General features: G+C 43.6%; 1 protein-coding gene across 1 annotated transcript in view; it reads left to right on the forward strand.

Annotated features, from left to right (window-relative positions):
- LOC131895361 (receptor-type tyrosine-protein phosphatase beta-like) overlaps positions 1 to 19670 on the forward strand; it is a 52504-nt gene that overhangs the window by 14830 nt on the left and 18004 nt on the right. The window lies entirely within an intron of this gene.

Here is a 19670-nt window from a genome sequence, read left to right on the forward strand (position 1 = left end):
TTAGCTCGGGTCCTCTGAGAGTGGCCTGTCCTTGCCACTGTCCCCTTCTCTTTGCCCATGCGTCACTCTCCTAGTTACATCCATGGCTCTCATCCGGCTTGTTCCTCTCACTCCCTTGAAGCCATCCCCCACCCCCCACCCCGTGTCTGCTCCAGACACCTGCTTCCAAAGCACACCTATTTGAGCATCGCAAGCTTACCCAGGGGGTCCCACTTACCAGCACAGCCCAAGCTGTCGACAAGCTCCAGACCTGTGCTTACAGCTCCTGAGTGTTCACATGCAAGCTGGATCTCCCCGGCTCCTTCCTCATCCAGACGGCGCTGGCTCCTGCATGCTCTTCAAGTTCTAACAACCTTGTGCCGCTCCGTGTGTGATAACACAGCACTGGAGACCGGGAAACTTCTGAAGGATGGGCATTCATGTCTCACAGTTCTGGAGGCTCGACAGCCTAAGATTAAGGACCTGGCGTCTCTTGTCTGGTGAGGGCTTTCTTGTGTCCTCACATGGCAGAAGGCAGAAGGGTAAGAGAGGAAGCTGGATGAAGGTGCATGAGACCCTTCCATCAGGAGTGTTGATCCCACCGCTGGAGCAATAGCTTAGCGGTTAAGAACACTGAATGCTTTTGTAGAGGACTGGGTTCGATTCCCAGCATCCACATGATTGGCTGGCTCACAGTCATTTGTAACTATGGTTCCATTGAGTCCGATGCCCTCTTCTGCCCCCCATGGGCACCAGGCATGCAAGTGGTATACAGACATACATGCAGCCAAAACACCCATAATAAACCAAAACATAAAATAATAATAAAAAAGAGTCTTAATCCTGTCCTGAAGGATAAAGCCCTCCTGGCCTCCTTATGTCCTAAAGGCCCACCTCTGAAGGCTATCACATGGCAACACACTTCTAAACGCTGGAGAGGCTCCCACTCAAATGAGCACCTCTCAAACTGGAAGCACGGTTGTAACTCTTAATGACTCTTCCTAATTATCTATTAATTTGGGTTGCTTGAACCTCAGAAATATCTTTTAGCTCAACTTCCTTTTGTGTGGAAGTCTCTCTTTCTCCTTCCCCTCTCTGTCTGAGTCTCACTAGGTAGTTCAGGCTGGCCTCAAATGTAAGCTTTTGCCTCAGCCTCTTCAGTGTTGGGATCACTGGGGCTAACATACTTAGCCAGAAATGTTATCTTTACAGTTTTTATTTCATTGTGTGTGATGGTGTATGTCTGATGGTGTATGTGCAGGCATGCACTGGCCACAGTTCACATGTGGAGGTCCAAGGACAACTTTCGGGACTTGGTTTTCTCCCTCCACGATGGATTCTGTTTCCTTAAAAGGCCTTCTTTGGGGGCGCAGATGGGTAATGGAGGTGGTATGGTATTCAGTAGGAAACGTGGTGGAGATACTACCTGGGGGTAGAGGGGGCTGGAAACAAAGTTCATGGCTAAGTGGTTCAGGCTGAAACCCAAACTGGTTTATAAGGTGGCCTGAGAATCGGGATCAACTCTTGAGAGTTGCTGGGAGATGTTAATCATCAGATGGAGCAGAAGGAATGGCCCTGAGTAGGAGAGGGCTGGCATTAGAAAACACTGTTGGGTAACAGGCCTGGGGTATGGGAAGGACTGCGGGACTCCCTGAGCACAGTGGCTTCCCCATCTGAAGCTGCAGCAGGCCATTCCCCTCAGCTCTGGAGTTGGAGGCCCTTATAAATCACATGTATTGACTTTGAGCCCCACCTTTCTGCTTGCGTGCGGTAGTAAGCTACATTGCAGTTGGAGAGCAGGCTTATTCCTAGACTGTTCTGGGTTCAAATTTTGCTACTTTTGCACTTAAGGGCTGCCGATGAACGAATCCCTTTCCTCTTCTGTGAAGGGCTTGTGTGATGTGTTGTAAAAGAGACTGAGACATAAGTAAGATCAGATATGTAAAGACATGTCCTAGTTAGCCTTAGCTGTCTGCTTGACAACCTGGAGTTATCTGAGGGAGTCTCAATCAAGGAAGTGCCTCCATCAGATTGGCCTGCGGTCATGTCTGGGAGGGCATTTTCTTAATTATTGATAGATGTGGATCATATACTAGGTTTTTGTCAACTTGACACAAACCTGGACATACTTGGGAAAAGGGAATCTCAGTTGAAGCGTTACCTCCATCGGATTGACCTGTGGGCATTTTCTTAGTCGCTAATGGATGTGGGAGGGTCCAGCTGGGCGGTGCCATGCATGGGCAGGTGGGCCCAGGCTGTATAAGAAAGGTAGCCGAGCAGACCAGGTGGAACAAGCCAGTAAGCCAGTTTCTTCCACGGTTTCTCTCTTAGCTCTGCTTATGTTCCTGCCCTGACCTCCCTCAGTGATGGACTGGGACCTGAAGTGTAAGCCAAATAAACCTTGTCCTCCCTAGTTGCTTTTGGCCATGGCATTCATCACAGCAGCAGATCACAAACTATGACAGATGCCATGCCTGCCATATAGTTAATACCCAATAAAGCAGTATTATTAATTTTAAGAAAAATTATTCTTATAGTTTCCTGAAGCAGGCTATGATCAGAAAAAAAAAAATCGCTGTAATTTAGAGAATGTTTGATTCTGTGGTACAATGTGCTGTTCTGGGAATCAAACCCAAGACCTCACACATGAGAGATGAATGCTCTATCACTGATCTACACCCTCAGCCCTGTATTAATTCTGACCACATCCAACGCAATGAACAGGTAACATTATCACCACCATTTTACAATCGAGGGAACAGATTCATGCAAGATACGTACTGTGCTATTAGATATCAGAGCTTGGGTTTGCACAGAAGTCTGTCTGTCTGACTCTTGACGGCTTGCTGGTGATGCCTGTAATGGTGATTGTAGAATTCCTTGCTCCTGCTAAGGCATCCAGATTTTTTTTTCTTTTTGCAGTTTGCATACGAAGTTATTGTGGACTGTGAGTAGTTGGTACTTTCCTGATGCCTGGCAAAGTCCAGCTCCAGAACCATGGTTAGAAGGCAATGGACTATGCTTACAGAGCAAGTAGCTGCAGAACTAAAGAAAGACAAAGTAGCCACTAATACAAACACGAGACCATCAATACCAATCTGCTCGTGTACCAAAACCCTGCAGGGGAATTTAGGCAGCTGGGTTTGCCCTGAAGTTGAATAGTAAATATTGACTCTTGACCTTGGCCTCTGGGGTAGCCAGACCGAAGACAAGACCAGAAAGATGATACTCCAGTGTTTGTTACTCTGTTAGGAGCCATAAAAGAAACAAACGTCATGTAGAGCAATGGAAAGAAATATGTTCATGTTATTTCGCAGGTAGGTGGCCTTAATGTCACCTTTACAGTCCAAAGCTCTCAAAGCTTTAAGTATTGGGAGCTGAGATATACGCGTCCTACGAGTCTGTCAGCAGCCTTTTACTTTCAAGTGTGCCCACCTGGCTTTGAACACTGACTCTTCTGCTTCTCTGTTGTTGACTTAGCTTGGCTACTGACTTAACCTTTTAGGTCAGTGGGCTTCTTTCCTATTGGCATAATGGGGATAACAGCACCTACCTCATAGTGTTGTGAGAATTAGTGCTGATATGCTGAAATGGGGAAATCAATAGTAGTTATTGATCTTTATTATATTGCAACTGTGAAAAAAAACCCAAAGTGCTTATTTCACTTATTTTGAGACAAGAATGAAGCTAAGTTTATACACAGACCCATACATTTCTTTTTTCAAGGAAATACTCCTGTCTCCAGGGAGTTATTATAACTTTTACATGCTCACATTAGTTATTGAACCTTTATAATCATAAAATCCATTTATAGCCCTTGGTTGCTAAGCAACAAAGGACAAAGTACTGAGTATTTCCTTTTACTACGAAAGGTTCAACTTTTCCACATTAGTCTTGAAATCAGCATATTTTAGAAAGGACAGAACATCCCATTTCTTAAAGGGCTTAGCTGGTGTTTTTGTGTGGAGATAGACTCAAGCCCAAAAGGAACACATTGTTGTTATTTTGCTGTTCTTGGACAGGCTAAAGCATCTTCTGCTAATGGTATAGAGGGTGACCCTAGAAGTCTGGTGTTGAGAGACTGCACGTTCATTTTAAGGTGAGGTAACATGTTATCCACGTTCTGAGATGCTGTCATTGTGAGTCCAGGTGCTTTTACCTGGCAGGAGTCTTGAGGGAAGGCCAAGGCGTGGTTCCTGCACACACAGCCATGCTGTGGACCTTGATAACCAACAGCTTCAGGTCATTCAACCATACTCGACAGGGCTTGGGAAAGCTGACTTTTAAGAGTCATAATCAATCCGTGTAATCAACATCCTTCCATGAGACCAAAATATTTAATTATTTCTGTTGTTTTTCAGTAGGTAAAGCTTTGGAAGTCCCCAAAGAATATACCATCTTTAATCCCAGCACTTGGGAAGCAGAGCCAGATGGATCTCTGTGAGTTTGAGGCCAGCCTGAGCTACAGAGTGAGTTCCAAGAAAGGCACCAAAGCTACACAGAGAAACGCTGTCTCAAAAAACCAAAAAAAGAGGAATATGCCACTATTTAAAATGTTATAAAGAACTTCAGTACAGCATATTTTTCAGAGCTCATGAATGCATATATGAAAAACAAAACTTTAAAAGGTCGATGTAGCTATTTCTCTATCCACCCATATTAAAACAGCACCAAAGCAAGCTAGACACTCTGTCTGAACTCTGGCTTCTCTTTGTCTTGGATGCATTTTATATCCTTGGTGTGGTACTACAGGTCCCGGGTGGGGACAATGATCCTCTTCTCCTCTTCTTTCTCTCCTTGTGGAGTTAGGAAAGTTGCTGCATTGAAACAAATCTACTGAGAAGTCCCCTAAAATGTCACCCACGCAGGAAGAGGCAGGAAGGATGCTAAAACTCTTACAATCCCCTATGGTAACAGCTAGTCAAGGTTCTGTTGCTGAGAGCAATTGGTCTTCAGAAGGATTTATGTGTAAGTGTGGCAGGAAGCGCTGACTGTTAGGAATGGGCTAATCCTGTTTGGCCAGAAGAGAGAGACTTTAAAAATCTCAAAAATAAACAACTACAAACAAAGGAAACATAAGAAATCTAGATAAAAAAGAAATCTATTATTTTATTATCATATCATAGGTGTTATCCATTTAACACACATATAAATATATATTTATGTATAAATGTAAATATTTATATGTATCCATATGTTATCCATATGTGCTAACCAGAGTGCCTTAAGCACCATTTGAACTACTGGCACTCTGTCTGACAGGAAGACAAGGCAGACGTCTACTTGCTGCCTGGGGGTCTGAAAAGCTGAACATGGTGGTGAGGTCAGGTCTACAGAACGATGCCAAGGATTCCTCTCTCTCTTTGATAGACATCTATGGAAAAAAAAAAGATTTATATGCTACCCATTTTTACATGTACTTACTCTGATGGTTCGTTCCCAGTCCATCAGTCCATCTTCCGTGTTTTCCTTCCACCTTCCTGTACTAGTTTGTGGAGTCCAGAGACTTTCATCCCTATATAGCCATTGGCCCTAACTCAACTCTGAGAGGAAGACAACTTACAAATCAATATTTTTATTATATTTATTGTGTATATGCCCGTGGGACACAGAGAGAATGCAGAGAACAACTATGTGCATCCTGGGGGATTAAATTCAAGTCATCAGGCCTGAAAGCAAGCACCTGAGCTGTCTTATCTACCCACAGTTTACATAAAATATGAAAAATATGTTAAGTATAAGTATATATATATAAAAGCACACATATAACAGAATAACCACACACATATACATACATATATATGCATATATATATGTATATACACACTTATTGAGTCCATTTCATGTTGATCATATGTACATGTATCCAGGGCTGACCACTTTGGAAGGGAAAACCTATCAGGGATTTCATTATTTCCCCCTGTCAGCAGCCATTGACTGCTGTAGCTCTTCATCTGGTGAGTGGATCATTGTGAAATTTTCCCCATCTGCACGGGCAACTGTCATTACACAGGTCTTGTTTACAACCATATTGTAGAGACGTCGTGGGTGCTGCTTCCCCGTCATGTCTAGAAGAAGACACTTCCAGCAGGAGGCATCCTGGTCCTCTGGTTCTAACACTGATCCTGCCTCCACTTACACAATTTCCCCTGACCCTTAGCTGTTAGGCATTGTGTTGTGGATGTTTCAGTTGGGGCTCGGCATTCCATGGTCACTAATTCTCTGCATTCTGATCAGTGGTGGATAGCTGTAATCGTCTCCACCTGTTGCAGATAGAAGCTTCATTGACGAGGATGGGAGCTACACTTATTTGTGGGTATAAGGATAGGTATTTGGAATGCAGTTAGAAATTACATTGGCTTAGGAAAATTACAGTAGCAAGTTCTCCCCTGGGTTCTATGATCTCTCCAGCCATGGGTAGCTGGCTGGGTTTATCGTACCGGAAATGAATTCCTTCTATTGAACAGACCTTAATTAGGCAGGTGTTGGTTATCCCCAAGACAAAAGTGCCACCACTGTACCACTGAGTCTGTTTACTGGGCTGCTCATTTCTGTAGTTCAGAGGTTCACAGCTGGGCAGGATTGTTGATGGCTTTTCTCCCCCGGCAGCTTGCTTAGCTCTCTCTGAGAGCTAGTCCTCAAGAAGGAAGCTTCCAGATCAGGCCCAGCTCAATTCCTCCAAGCCCTGTGTCTGAGGTGCGTGGTATCTTCAGTAATAGTTAAGTTCTGAGAGGCAACCCAGGGCAGTGGGAATCACTATATTGTTTGGGAATATCTCAGATTCTCCTGACCTCAAAGAGAGGCTTTCTGTGTTTGGCACTGGGATTTCTGTTAGATAGTCTGTGGCTCCTGGGGGAACATTATCATACATCATTCTATCTATCATCTGTCTGTCTGTCTATCTATCGATCTCTATCTATCTATCTATCTATCTATCTATCTATCTATCTATCTATTGTTTTTCTAATCTTAGATGGTCTTATAATAAAAAAAACAAACAAACCCAGAGCCAGATATCAGGGTGAAAGCTGAAAGATCAGAGAAGCAGAACAGCCAGCCACTAGTTCTTACCTCTACGAAATCCTCAGCCTAAACAGAGTGAGTTCCTGTTTCCTCATACCTTATATACCTTTCTCTGACCAGACATCACTTCCTGGGATTAAAGGCATGTGTGCTTCCCAGTACTGGGAGTAAAGGTGTGTGCCACCACTGCCTGGCTCTGTTTCCAGGGTGGCCTTGAACTCACAGAGATCCAGAGGATCTCCGCCTCTTGAGGTTTTTTTTTTTTTTTTTTTTTTTTTCGAGACAGGGTTTCTCTGTGTAGCTTTGCGCCTTTCCTGGGACTCACTTGGTAGCCCAGGCTGGCCTCGAACTCACAGAGATCCGCCTGGCTCTGCCTCCCGAGTGCTGGGATTAAAGGTGTGCGCCACCACCGCCTGGCTCCGCCTCTTGAGTGATAGGATTAAGGGTGTGTGCCGTCACTGCCTGACCTCTATGTCTAATCTAGTGGCTAGCTCTGTCCTCTGATCCTCAGCCAAGCTCTATTAGGGTACACAATATATCACCACTATCTATCTATCTATCTATCTATCTATCTATCTATCTATCTATCTATCTATCTTTCTATCTATCTATCTACCTATCTATCTATCTATCTATCTATCTATCTATCTATCTCTATCTGTCTCTATCTATCTATATCAATCATCTATCTATAGCTGTCTGTCTCTCTTCTATCTATCTTGTTTTTATTTTAAGTGAATGGCTGTTTATCTTGCATGTATATGTACCATGTTCATAAAGTGCCTGTAGAGGCTAGAAAAGAGCATAGTATTCCCTGGAGCTGGAGTTACAAATGGTTATGAGCCATTATGGAGGTGCTAGGAATCAAAATTAGGTCCTATGGAAGAGCAGCCAGTAACTTTGGATCCATCTTTCCAGCTATTATTTCTATATTTTTAAGTAATCTTAAAGAACACTAAGTTTCCATATGGCTTCCCCCCCCCCCCCCAGATATCCTAGTGTTTAAATGTGTGTGTGTGTGTGTGTGTGTGTGTGTGTGTGTGTGTGTGTGTGTGTATGATGTGGGTGTGGAAGCATGTGCCACCCTGTGTATGTGGAGGTCGGAAGACAGCTTTGTGTAGACAACTGCGTTTGTCTCCCTCCAGCTTTGTGTGAGTTCTTGGGGGTGTCAAACTCAGGCTGCCAGGCTTGCATTGAACCATCTTGCTGGTCTGCAAAATTCGACATTTTAATAGGTCAAATGAGAATAATAATATCAAATCTTGCATTATAAAACAATAATATTATTTTCCTGTCTTCCTGTACCACTTAATTTTTTTTGTCAGCATATGTTCCCCAAATTTATTATCCCCAAATTTATTAACTAAGGTTAACACTAATATTGATTAACATGTATTCAGTTGTGTTTAGTTTTAACCTTCCAGTACCTGATTTACTCCATTATACATTAATGTTAATGTGTTTACTGAAGAGAAAAATGAAGCATGACAGTTTAATTCTTATGTAGTAGGGCTAGCTGTAAGGATCCCAAACTGCTGGAAGAATGGATTCACAAACTCCTAGAAAAGAGAGAGACTCTGGTTTAACCTCTATTTCCAATAGTTAATTTGAAAGTAGTGTGAATTTGATAGCCTGTTAGTGAAGACACTGAACCACTTCAACCAAAATAGTTACAGAATACAGAAGATCACGTTCCCTTCCTGCTATAAATCCTGTGTGAACTTACACATTATTCACTTAAGAAGGGGGACAAATAACCCAAGGGCAGAGTCAACCATCAGTCCTTTATTGTTTACTCTGAATGCATTCACGTTTGTGAAAAGCAATAAAAGACACACTCCTGTGGAATTTGAATAGTGTCAACCCTGAGGACGCTTGCGGCATTTGTAAGTTATACGTGGCCAGCACCATCTATGGACATGCTCTGGACCGTCCCTGCTTGCCTTAGCTTCATCGGCCTAGTCACCATCAGAGAAGTCTCGAATCTGAGACGGGAGCCTCTGGGCCAGCTCCGTCACGTGGATTGCGACTGCCATCAACCAGTTTTTATTCCTGTTTTTCTCCCTTTCCTTGTCTCCATAATTCAGCAGCTGCAGTTCTTTGAAGCAACAGCATGGTCATAAAGGGTCAGTGTCTCCATTTGCTGAAGTTCATAGCCACTTTAATACTAATTCAACAAGTTGCTTGAGTTTTTGTTGACCGTTAGTGGTTTTTCACTAACCTTCTATCCTGCTGTCATTTTGTACAATTCTGTAGGAAGTACACATATAGTATGTGACGCTAGGATGCACTCGGTCCCCTGCAATGACTAAGACTACATCTCTGAAAAACTGGGCATGATAAAAAGTGATGTGATAGAGTAGCCTTGTGGCTGGGATTAAATATTAGGAAATACTTGTAAATGGACTAACACGGTGATGGTATATTATACATTTAGAGTTGACCCAACATTCTTTTTCTGATTAGCCAGCTCTCAAATGGCTGGCCTGGAGAGTCTTTTGAGAGGGGAAGTCCATTGAAGAGCTGCCCGGATTAGATTGTCCTGTGGCCATATCTGTGAGGTGTTTTTTTAATTAATTGCTAATTAATGTTGGAAGGCCTGGTCCACGATGGGTGGTGCCATCCCTAGGCACCTGGGCCTGGGCTGTACAAGAAAGGTAGCCGAGCAAGCCAGAGGTGGGACTCCAGTAAGCCGTAGTCCTTTGTGGTCTCTGCTTCAGTTCCTGCCTGTAAGTTTATGTCTTGAGTTCTTCCCCTAGCTGCCCTTAATGATGGGTTGTAAGCCAAATTAACTCTTTCCTCCCCTAAGTTGTTCTTGGTCTTGATGTTTATTATAGCAACAGAAATAGTCATGGGTCTCACACCATCAAGAGGCAACCTGTGTGTTGAGGGACAAGGACCCCACTGTCCTATTTTCATATTGGATGATTTTATGACCACAGCCCTACTTTTGATTTGTTTTATTAATACTTCCTCATAATGACACACTAAAGGACTCATACCTTGCTTGTTTATTCATTCCCAAGCAAAGCCAATGCAAAGCTGCATGCTTTGCTCACTGATTGCCTCCTGTCAGAGCAGCCACTGACTAGTCAAGACCAGACTCCTACATTCTCATGCTCCATGTGCACCTGGATCCTTCAGGTTCTGACACTTGGATAATTTGCCTTTTATTTATCCAAGTCACAAACGGCATTGTTAAGAAGGGTAGGAGCCGAGTCTTCTTATACTAAACCACACCAAGATTTTCTTTAGGTTAGCATTCTGGAGGACATTGCTCTCTTACTCTAAACCAGTGGTTCTCAGCCCTCCTAATGCCGCGATCCTTTAATACAGTTCCTCATGCTGTGGTGACCCCCAACCATAAACTTATTTTGTTGTTACTTAATAACTGTAATTTTGCTACTGTTATGAATCATAATGTAAATATTTGTGTTTTCTGATGGTCTTAGGTGACCCCTGTCACTCTACCCCAAATGGGTCGCGACCCACAGGTTGAGAACTGCTGCTAAAGTCATCAAATGCCCTGGGATTCTAAAGTAGTCCCTTTACCATTTTCTGTCCTTCCTACAACTCCAGCCACCCACCTCTGACCGATCTATCACCCTTCCGTTGGATTAGAAGCTCTTTGATGTCTCCTTGAATGTGACATGTCACGCTGTTATCACTGCCTGTTTTCTTGCTTGGCTGCTCAGCTTTTCCTCGCCTTGCAGGTGAGACAGAGTGAGTCTTGCATCTCTAGTGTTTGGCACACAGTCCCTCACTGAATAGTCACTGAACACAGATGAAGGCATGAACAGTTCTGTCAAGTGTCTATTGAAATCAGCATGTACCTGTCCATTCGGTTTCCTAATCTGCCCGTAGGCTGGTGCATTGGGAAAGACAAGTCCTGTAGAGCTTGTTCTTTTTTATTTATTTAAGATTTATTTCTTTATTATGTATACAGTGTTCTGCTTGCATATATGCCTGCATGCCAGAAGAGTGTACCAGATCTCATTACAGATGGCTGTGAACCACCATGTGGTGCTGGGAATCGAACTCAGGACCTATGGAAGAGCAGCAGGTCCTTTTAACCTCTGAACCATCTCTCCAGCCCCTAGAGCTTGTTCCTAATGAGCATACACAGGCTCTCTGATGTCCCCTGCTCTCAGAAAAACCCACAGGCCACGTTTTCAATAGTCATGTCTAGAACAATGCATCTTTGGGCATTATAAAACCCCACATGGAGAATGCCCCCGTTGCACAGTGTACTATTATGTATTTATTCAAATCGAATAAAGGTTCATTTTCATTTTATCTCTCAGTTATCAGTCATGAATCTCCAGGTGATTCAGACCATGTTAAAGTCCAGAGAGAGCCCAGTTAGTCAGTGTCTTCAACAATGGGTCCTGTTATCTGTGCTGGGAAAAGCTGGTTGGATTCTGGCCAGGTCAGTATCAGTTATCCATACAAGGAGACTAGGGAATCCTCAGGCACTTGGGACAGCAGTACACCTTTCCTGGGTGCGTTGTCCTGCTGCTCATTTCTGTACTAGTCACTTCTCTTATCGCTGTGACAGACAGAATCCCTGGCGGGAGCCGCATGAAAAGGGAGAGACCTATTTTGACTCTCAGTACTCAGGGAACACACCCCTTCATGGCAGTGCCAGCCAGCATCGCGCTTTGTTCCACAAAGCAGCGGGAACTTGTAGCTTGTTCACATTATGGCTGACCAAGAAAACAGAAATGGAACAGGACTGAGACCCTCAAAGTCCACTCCTAGTGGCCCATGTCTACCAGCCAGGTCTTACTTCCCACAGCTCTACAACTTCCCCAACCAATACCACCAGCTTGGGACCAGGCATCCAAACACAGCCCTGTAGGAGACCTTTCACATTCCAACCTCAGTCACCAATATTGTGTGAGACGGGCCAGCAGGACACTTCCTTGAGGCTTGAACTTATTTGCCAGGCTGTTCGCCCTGATCTCATGTCAGTCTCAAGACACCAACATCACTATCTAGATCAGGCCAAGGATTCAGTTACAATCCTTCCAACCAGTCACAAATCCCGTGGTTGATTCTTCTAAGTACCATCTACGTGTGATGATGTGTGGACAAATATTTAATAGCCAAGTCTCTGTGAGGAAAAAAGATCAGCCTTGACTTGTAGCATTAACGACATAAACATTCTTTCCATGATCAATTTTAAGCTAGTAACTCCATGTAACTGACTATGTCTTGGGACAATAGACAAAAGTATATTCTAATTGGCTTCTTCACCCTGTTGCGCATGCTCCTACTTTCTGGACCATGTTTCCACCGAAGCAGATCAGAGTCTCATGACCCTTAATAGCCCAGAATCTGCTCTTGCTGACTGTTGCAGCCTCACTGACCTCTGTTCCCGAAGCTTTTCCTGACACCATTTCACCCTGCTGAATCACTTAGGTATCCCATAGTGCCCTGCACACATTCTTAATATTTATGGACTAACTAACTAGCATACCCGGGTCACGTTCTAGGTGTTGTATATGTTGCTATGGCATCTTTGTGTTTATTTCTTCACACTGGCCTGGTAACTTCTTGAGCAGAGAAACCGATGGTAACCATGCAAGCTAGCGCTTAACTGAGCTGGTAGCTGCACGAAGCGCTTTGTGGGCATTGTCTCATTTAATTCTCACAGCCCTATGAAGTAGGGCCATCGCTGTCATTTTATAGATAGGGAAATCGAGGCAGGGCGGTCTCCCAACTGTAGGCTGAAGGCCCTTTCAAAATCACACACACGCGATCATGTCACTCCTCTGCTTAGAAGTTTGTGTTTGTCATCTGTCTACGGAAGCTTCACCATTTATGATTGTATTGGCTACTTTTGCGTCACTGTGATCACATACAGCATACACAACTTCAGGGGACAAGCATAGTCCATCGTGGTGACAGAGGCATACCAGTGGAAGAGCTGGCCACATTGTGGATGCCAACCAAGGAACCCTGTGGGGCGGGCACATTTCACATTTGTACTAACAATAATTACAAGTCATCCAAGCCCTTGTTTATGCAACACATATAATTATTTACTGAGTAACTACCATATCCCTGGTCACGTTCTAGAGCAGTGGTTCTCAACCTTCCTAGCGCTGAGACCCTTTAATACATCTCCTCATGTTGTGGTGAACCCCAACCATAAAATTATTTTCATTGCTACTTCATGACTGCAATTTTTCTATTGGTATGAACCGTAATATAAATATCTAATATGCAGGATATCTGATATGTGACACCCCAGAGGGGTCATGATCTACAGGTTGAGAACTGCCGCTCTAGGTGCTTAGGGGCTGTACAGTCAGAGGCAGCTCATGGTCTAGAGGAGCTTGGAGTTGAATAGAGAGAGCAGACACACGACACATAACTGCCACCGGGTTAAGATACAGATGCACAAAGCTGGGAATGAACCCCATGGAGGGTGTGGCTCTTATCCTCTGACATGTTTCTTACCTGCTTCCTGCCTCTGGTAGTTGGAACTCATTTGCACACCCCACCAAGATGCAACTTCCCTGACACTCCCAGGGGGCCTAGGCAGCTTTTCCTCCTTTGACATGGGACCTCTAGGCCATGGAGCCTACATGCTAGTGGACTCCAGGGATGCAAATGAGCTGCCCGACGTGAGGCGGGATATGCAAACTGGGTGTTCTGAGCAAGTGTTTAAGACATTTAGAGCAAAGTGATTATTTTTAAAAGCCCAAGATTGATTTTAAGGGCCATCCGAGAGTTGCTCTCTGTGTGTAAACCCCCCTGAAACAGTTTGATCTGGCACTATGAATTTATCTCGTTGAGTTATTTCCTCTGGGTCTGGAAAGCACAGATGTGATCCGGAGTCCTAGAGAAAGCTGGCTACAGCAGAGATCACCTCTCTGTGTTCATTATGGCATTTGGGTAAGCCATGTCAGGCAGGGCCTATCTCCCATGTCCATCTGGGAAGGGGGACAGGCCAGGAAAGAGCAAATGGGGTATTGGTCAAGCCTTCAGGAATAGAGATGCTTTTTCCCCCCCACCTCCAGCATTGTGTGTGTGTGTTGTGTGTGTGTGTGTGTGTGTGTGTGTGTGTGTGTGTGTGTGTGTTACGGGTTGGGTGCCCTATGAAGCAGATGGGATACCAGCAGGAGCTTCCATGTGAAACCAAACAGATTTCTCCTTCCATCTGCTTTACTTAGCACTTGGCTTGTCCAAAGCCCAGCGAGGCAGTAGAAGCAGCGAGTCTTCTCGGGGGTTGGTTGGCGTTGCTGTCGGAGGCAGCTTGGCCAGCTTGCCCAGAGTCGCTCACAGTGTGTAAGTGACAAGGGGGAGCCAACCCAGGCCTGCCTCAACGCAAAGTTTCCTATAACCCAACCTGGCCTCAAACTCACTTTGGAGCTGAGCTTTAAACTTAACATTCCTCCTGCCTCTACATCCCAAATGCAAGGGTCACAAGCATGTGCCACCATGCCTGGTTTTAGCAGCACTGGGGAGAAAACCCAGGGCTTTGAGCATGCTAGGCAAGTGCTCTACCAACTGCACTACTTTCCCAGCTTTCTTTCTGGCTTGATTTGCCACCCTCAATTATCCCCACTTCTCAAATCACAGGCTCCTCAGCCTCTGCCAGCAATCCCAACCCGTGTAGGATGGGTAGTACTGACATCCACAGCCCAGGGCTGAGATAAAGATTCAATGACACAAAGAAGGTAAAGGATGATATTTAGCCAAGCCCAGAGTAGAAGGTTTAAATTCTGACTGTCTTTGGGAGCCGCAGGAGCATTCAAGTGCATCTCTCTACCCTTCTTGTTCCCTTCAAATCCCTTTGCATAAAGCAACCAGAAGGGCCTTTGAAAATGTGTGTGAAGCACGCACGTCACATCTCTTTCCAAAGGCTTCCCTTGCCTTGATCTCGTCATTCCTACACATCCGTGCTCTGTTCCCTGAGAGGATTCGCTTCCCACTCCACAGCACAGACAGCGCCCTTGCTCAGCACGCTCCCTCCTTGATGTCTGCATAGCTGGTTTCTGCCTCCGGGAGCCTTCAAAATCAGAACGATGTCCTCTAAGGCAGACTGCCACACTGTCCCATCATACTTCTGTCACTGTGTGCCTGTGTCCTACTTACTGCTGCTCTACGGTGTGACTGTCGTACCCTCCTTACCCTTGCTGAGCAAGACACCTGGAAGGTTCCTATTTCTCTCGTTTTTTCGTGTGTGTGTGTGTGTGTGTGTGTGTGTGTGTGTGTGTGTGTGTGTGTGCAGGTGGAGCTCAGAGGACAACTTGCAAGAAGGAGAATTTTCTGGAGATGACGCTCAAGTCATCAGGCTTGGTGGCAAGCGCCATGGTCTGTTGAGTCGTCTTCCTGCTCCCCGTGGAAGGCTGTCCTTCCCTTCTTCGCTCCCCTGTCTCCATCATGTGGCTCAGTGTTGGCATATGGCAGGCACTCAGTAGAACTCGTTGAGTCAATGGAAGATGACGTGATTTGTGCTGCTGTCTGTGTCCTAGCCTTTCTTCACGGTCAAGCTGAAGACCAGAGGCCATGGTACTGTTTTGGAGCATTACAGATTTTAGGGATCTCTTTCCCCTATAAGTGCAGGAAATGTCTGTGACATGTCCCACCCTTTGCTCTTAACCACATGCCTCTAAATAGAGTTGGTCGTGTTTCTTTTCTGCTGGTGCTATGATTCCAAAACACACAGAGAGAAGCCTTCACATTCCTTTTGTGATGCCAGCACAAAACGGAAAAGATACTGGTGTAGGTAAGAACCAAAGTACTGCATATTGAAATCACAGCTGGGAAAAGACCCCACAAAATGTATTAAGCCCTTATTCAATTACCTAGCATCTATTTCAGACTTTAATAAGATGAAAGAGAAGCCCTTGGCTTCCTACTGTTGGCCAAAGCCAACAAGACTCCACTTGTTTCAGATGCTAAAGATAGGAGGATTTTGTGATCTAGAAAAGCAAATATTCTACATTACAAAGTGAGGCACACAGAATGGATGTTGGGAGTTGCTAAAGACAATCCCCACACCCTGCTCTGCATGTGTGTGTTTATCCACGTCATCCCAGAGTAGCGGACTGCAACAAAGCTGCTCCTGACAAGTCAATTGCTTGCCTTAGCTCAACCCCGGTAGGTACAGCAGCTTCTGGATGATGGCTGCCTGAGATGCTCTAGAGCAGGGGTTCTCAACCTTCCTAATGCCAGGACCCTTTAATCCAGCTCCTCACGTTGTGGTGACCCCCCAACCATAAAATTATTGTCATTGCTACTTCATAACTGTAACTTTGCTACTGTTGTGAATCGTAATGTAAATACCTGTTTTCTGATGGTCTTAGGTGACCCCTGTAAAAGGGTCATCTGACCCCCAAAAGGGTCTTGACCTACAGGTTGGGAACCACTGCTCTAAGTACTGGCCTATATAACCAAAGCAACAGCATCTTATTTTATCCCCAACACTAGTGGAAATCATTCTAATTATTAAAAAAAAAATCATTAAACTTATCCCCCAGTTGTGTTATCTGATGTGAGTCTTCAATCATTATACCATACAGGCATGCATCTATGTATATGAATACATGAAAAGTATTCACTAGAATTGACATTCTTTTGGCATTAATCAAAAAAGTGAAAACACATGAATCATCTTTGTGTACCTTAGTGATAAAAATCTCCCAATGTTAAATTGCACTTGACAACATTTTATTTAGGACTCAGGTATAATATTAAGCACTGGTGTGAGTCTGTAGTTTTCTTTGTGTATTTCACTTCTGTTAATTATGGCTTTATGAAAAATATTTGAGCCTTTTATTTTTCTCTCTGTGTTCCAGAACTGGGAAATTGCTGGAGGAATTCTCATGTTGTTCATGTTTTAAATACATGATCTCTGATGGCATTTTTCATTAATTAATTAGTTTATTTATATGTCTGTGTGTATATGGTGAGTATATGCCACTTATAGTGGTGTTTCAACTAAAAAAATAAATAAATAAAACAAACCCACCACCACCACCACCACCACCACCATCAACAAAACAAACAAAACCCAAACCAAAACCACATAACCTAGGCAACTTAGAAAAGTGTGAGTCTCTTTGGGCTCAAGATTCCAAGGCTAGGCCTGTTTATGATGGTGGTGTGGAAGAGGCCGGCATGGCAGCTGGAACAGGGAGCTGAGAGCTCACCTCTTAAAACGCCAGCAGGAAGCTGAGAGAGCAAACCGGGAATGGGGTGAGGCATTCAAACCTCAAAGCCCAGTTTCAGCTACGCACATCCTACAATACGGCCACATTTCCTAGGCCTCCCCAAACAGTACCACCAGCAGGGGACCAAGTATTCAAATATCTGAGCACACAGGGGACATTCTCATCCTAATTGTCATGCTCTATATTCCAGAGCTGTGGCCTTGGTGGAACGGCTATCACCTTCACATTTTAAATGCATGGTCTGTGATGCTGTTTTATGTATGTATGTATGTATGTATGTATGTATGTATGTATGTATGTATGTATGTATTTATTTATTTTCTTAATGCATTCATCGTCACTCCTGTGTGTTTGTGTGAGTGTGTGCCCCCTTTTTGTGGGTGCCCACCGAGGCCAGAAGAGGGCATTGCACCCTGTGGCTGTGGTTAGAGGCAGTTGTAAGCCACCCATGTGATCGCTGGGAACTAGACTTGCATCCTCCGCGAGAGCAGCAAGCACCCTTAACCACAGAGCCATCTCTCCGGCCTGTTTGTTTACCTATTTGTTTGTTTATTATTTTGAGACAGGTCTCACTATGTAGTCCAGCCTGGCCTCAGACTCCGAGAGGTCTGCCCTCCTCTGCCCACGGGGTGCTAGGCTTAAAGGTGTGTCCCACCGTGCTTGAGCCCCATGCCGCTTTATATGGGCCTGGAAATAGTGAGTGGAAGTTTTCCTATTTATTCTAAGGCTGCGAGTAATTTTAGACTTTGTCTTTATTTTTGAGGCAACTTGGCTTTAAAATTGATTTAAAAATATCATTTTATGCAAAGTTGTACAACAAATTGCTCCAAAGTATAAAATAGTTGTTTCTAAATAATGATAAATTATCTTAAATCCTATCATTAAGCCAATGTTAATAGTGGTATAATCGTGTTTGTTATCTCTCTGAATATCTATAGAGAGAAGGAGAAATAAGTAGGTAGAATAAAATTTTAATGAAATCAGTATCTTTTCATAAGGTACATTCCATTCTGTAGCCTAGGCTGGACTCAAACACACGTTGCTTCTACATCCTATGCTCTGGGCCTTACAGGTATGCAACACAATATTTGGTTAATAAATATTACAATACTATATTAATTTTACTTGAGCTTAATACAACAAAAGTAACTTGATGGGAACCAGATGGGCCTGCAATATTAAAACATTTTTTCCTATGCCGTTAGAGACACCCGTCCTAAAGAATTTTTTTCGAGGCCAAGAAATGGGGGTTAAAAAGTCACTAATATATTGGATTAATTTTTTTTTCTAGTTGGTTCAGATTTAAGTAGTGCTATGGTTTGTTGTTCCAAATTTATATGCTAATAGAATTACAGAGCTGAAGATTTAATCCATCTATGGTACTTAGAGATGAGGCCCCTGGAAAGTGACAGTTTAGATAAGGTCATTAGGGTGGGACCCTAATGGTCTCTCGGGACTTGGTAAGAAAAGGAACAGAAACTGGGCATACAGACATGGATGTGTGTGCTCCTTCTCATACTAGTTGATAGCTTGAGATAACTGTTTGGTACTCTGCCCCCAAGGAAGCCATCACAGAACCTAGCTGGTACCAGAGCCAAACCACTGAAATTTGAAATCTAGGAACAAATAAACCACCTTTCTTTATAAAGTTAGCTTGCCCCAAGTAGTTGATTATAGTGATGAAGTCTGACTCATAAAAATAGAAAGATGGGCTCTGAGATATGAATGATGGAGTGATTAGCATTATGACATATCATCTCATGGTCCAACCTCCCAACTCTTATTGCTTATATTCTTTTCCCTTAGTTAATTCAAAAAACAACAACTAGCCAGTCCTTTCAAAAAATAAATATTAAAAAGTCCTGACAGTTAAATGGGTTGGATGCTGGACAAGAAAAAAAAAAAAGCTACCATAAGTAACATACAGGGATAATAGGTAAAATTCGAATAGGAACGTAAGCTATATTAAAAACCTGTATCAACGTTAAACTTCCTGATTCTCATAATTGAATTGCAGTTGTGGAAATAATGTTTTTATACTTAGGAGTGTGCACTGAAATACTCAGTACAAGGTTGCATGCTTAAGGGCTGAGAAAGGTCTGATGGGAAGACATGTAATTTTGTTTGCTTTAGCTTTTGAAGATAAATGTCTATATATGTATGTGTATGAGATATATATGTGAGAGTGACAGAGAGTGACAGAGAAAGAGATGAGAGAGAGAGAGAGAGAGAGAGAGAGAGAGAGAGAGAGAGAGAGAGAGAGACTAAGGCAAATGCATGAATCTGGGTGAAGAATATTTCTGAATCCCTTTGCTCTCTTACTTCTCCGTAGGCTTTAAATTACTTTAAAAAGTGTTATGGATTATTTCCTCCTCAAAACTATGTAAAGTGACTTTTAAAAATTCCCAGAGTATGTTCATTATACAAAAATGATCATTTTCATCACATTTGTAAAAAAAAATTCACTCATGTATTTCT

Source organism: Peromyscus eremicus, chromosome 18 (assembly GCF_949786415.1).
Source record: "Peromyscus eremicus chromosome 18, PerEre_H2_v1, whole genome shotgun sequence".
Lineage (NCBI taxonomy): Eukaryota > Metazoa > Chordata > Mammalia > Rodentia > Cricetidae > Peromyscus > Peromyscus eremicus.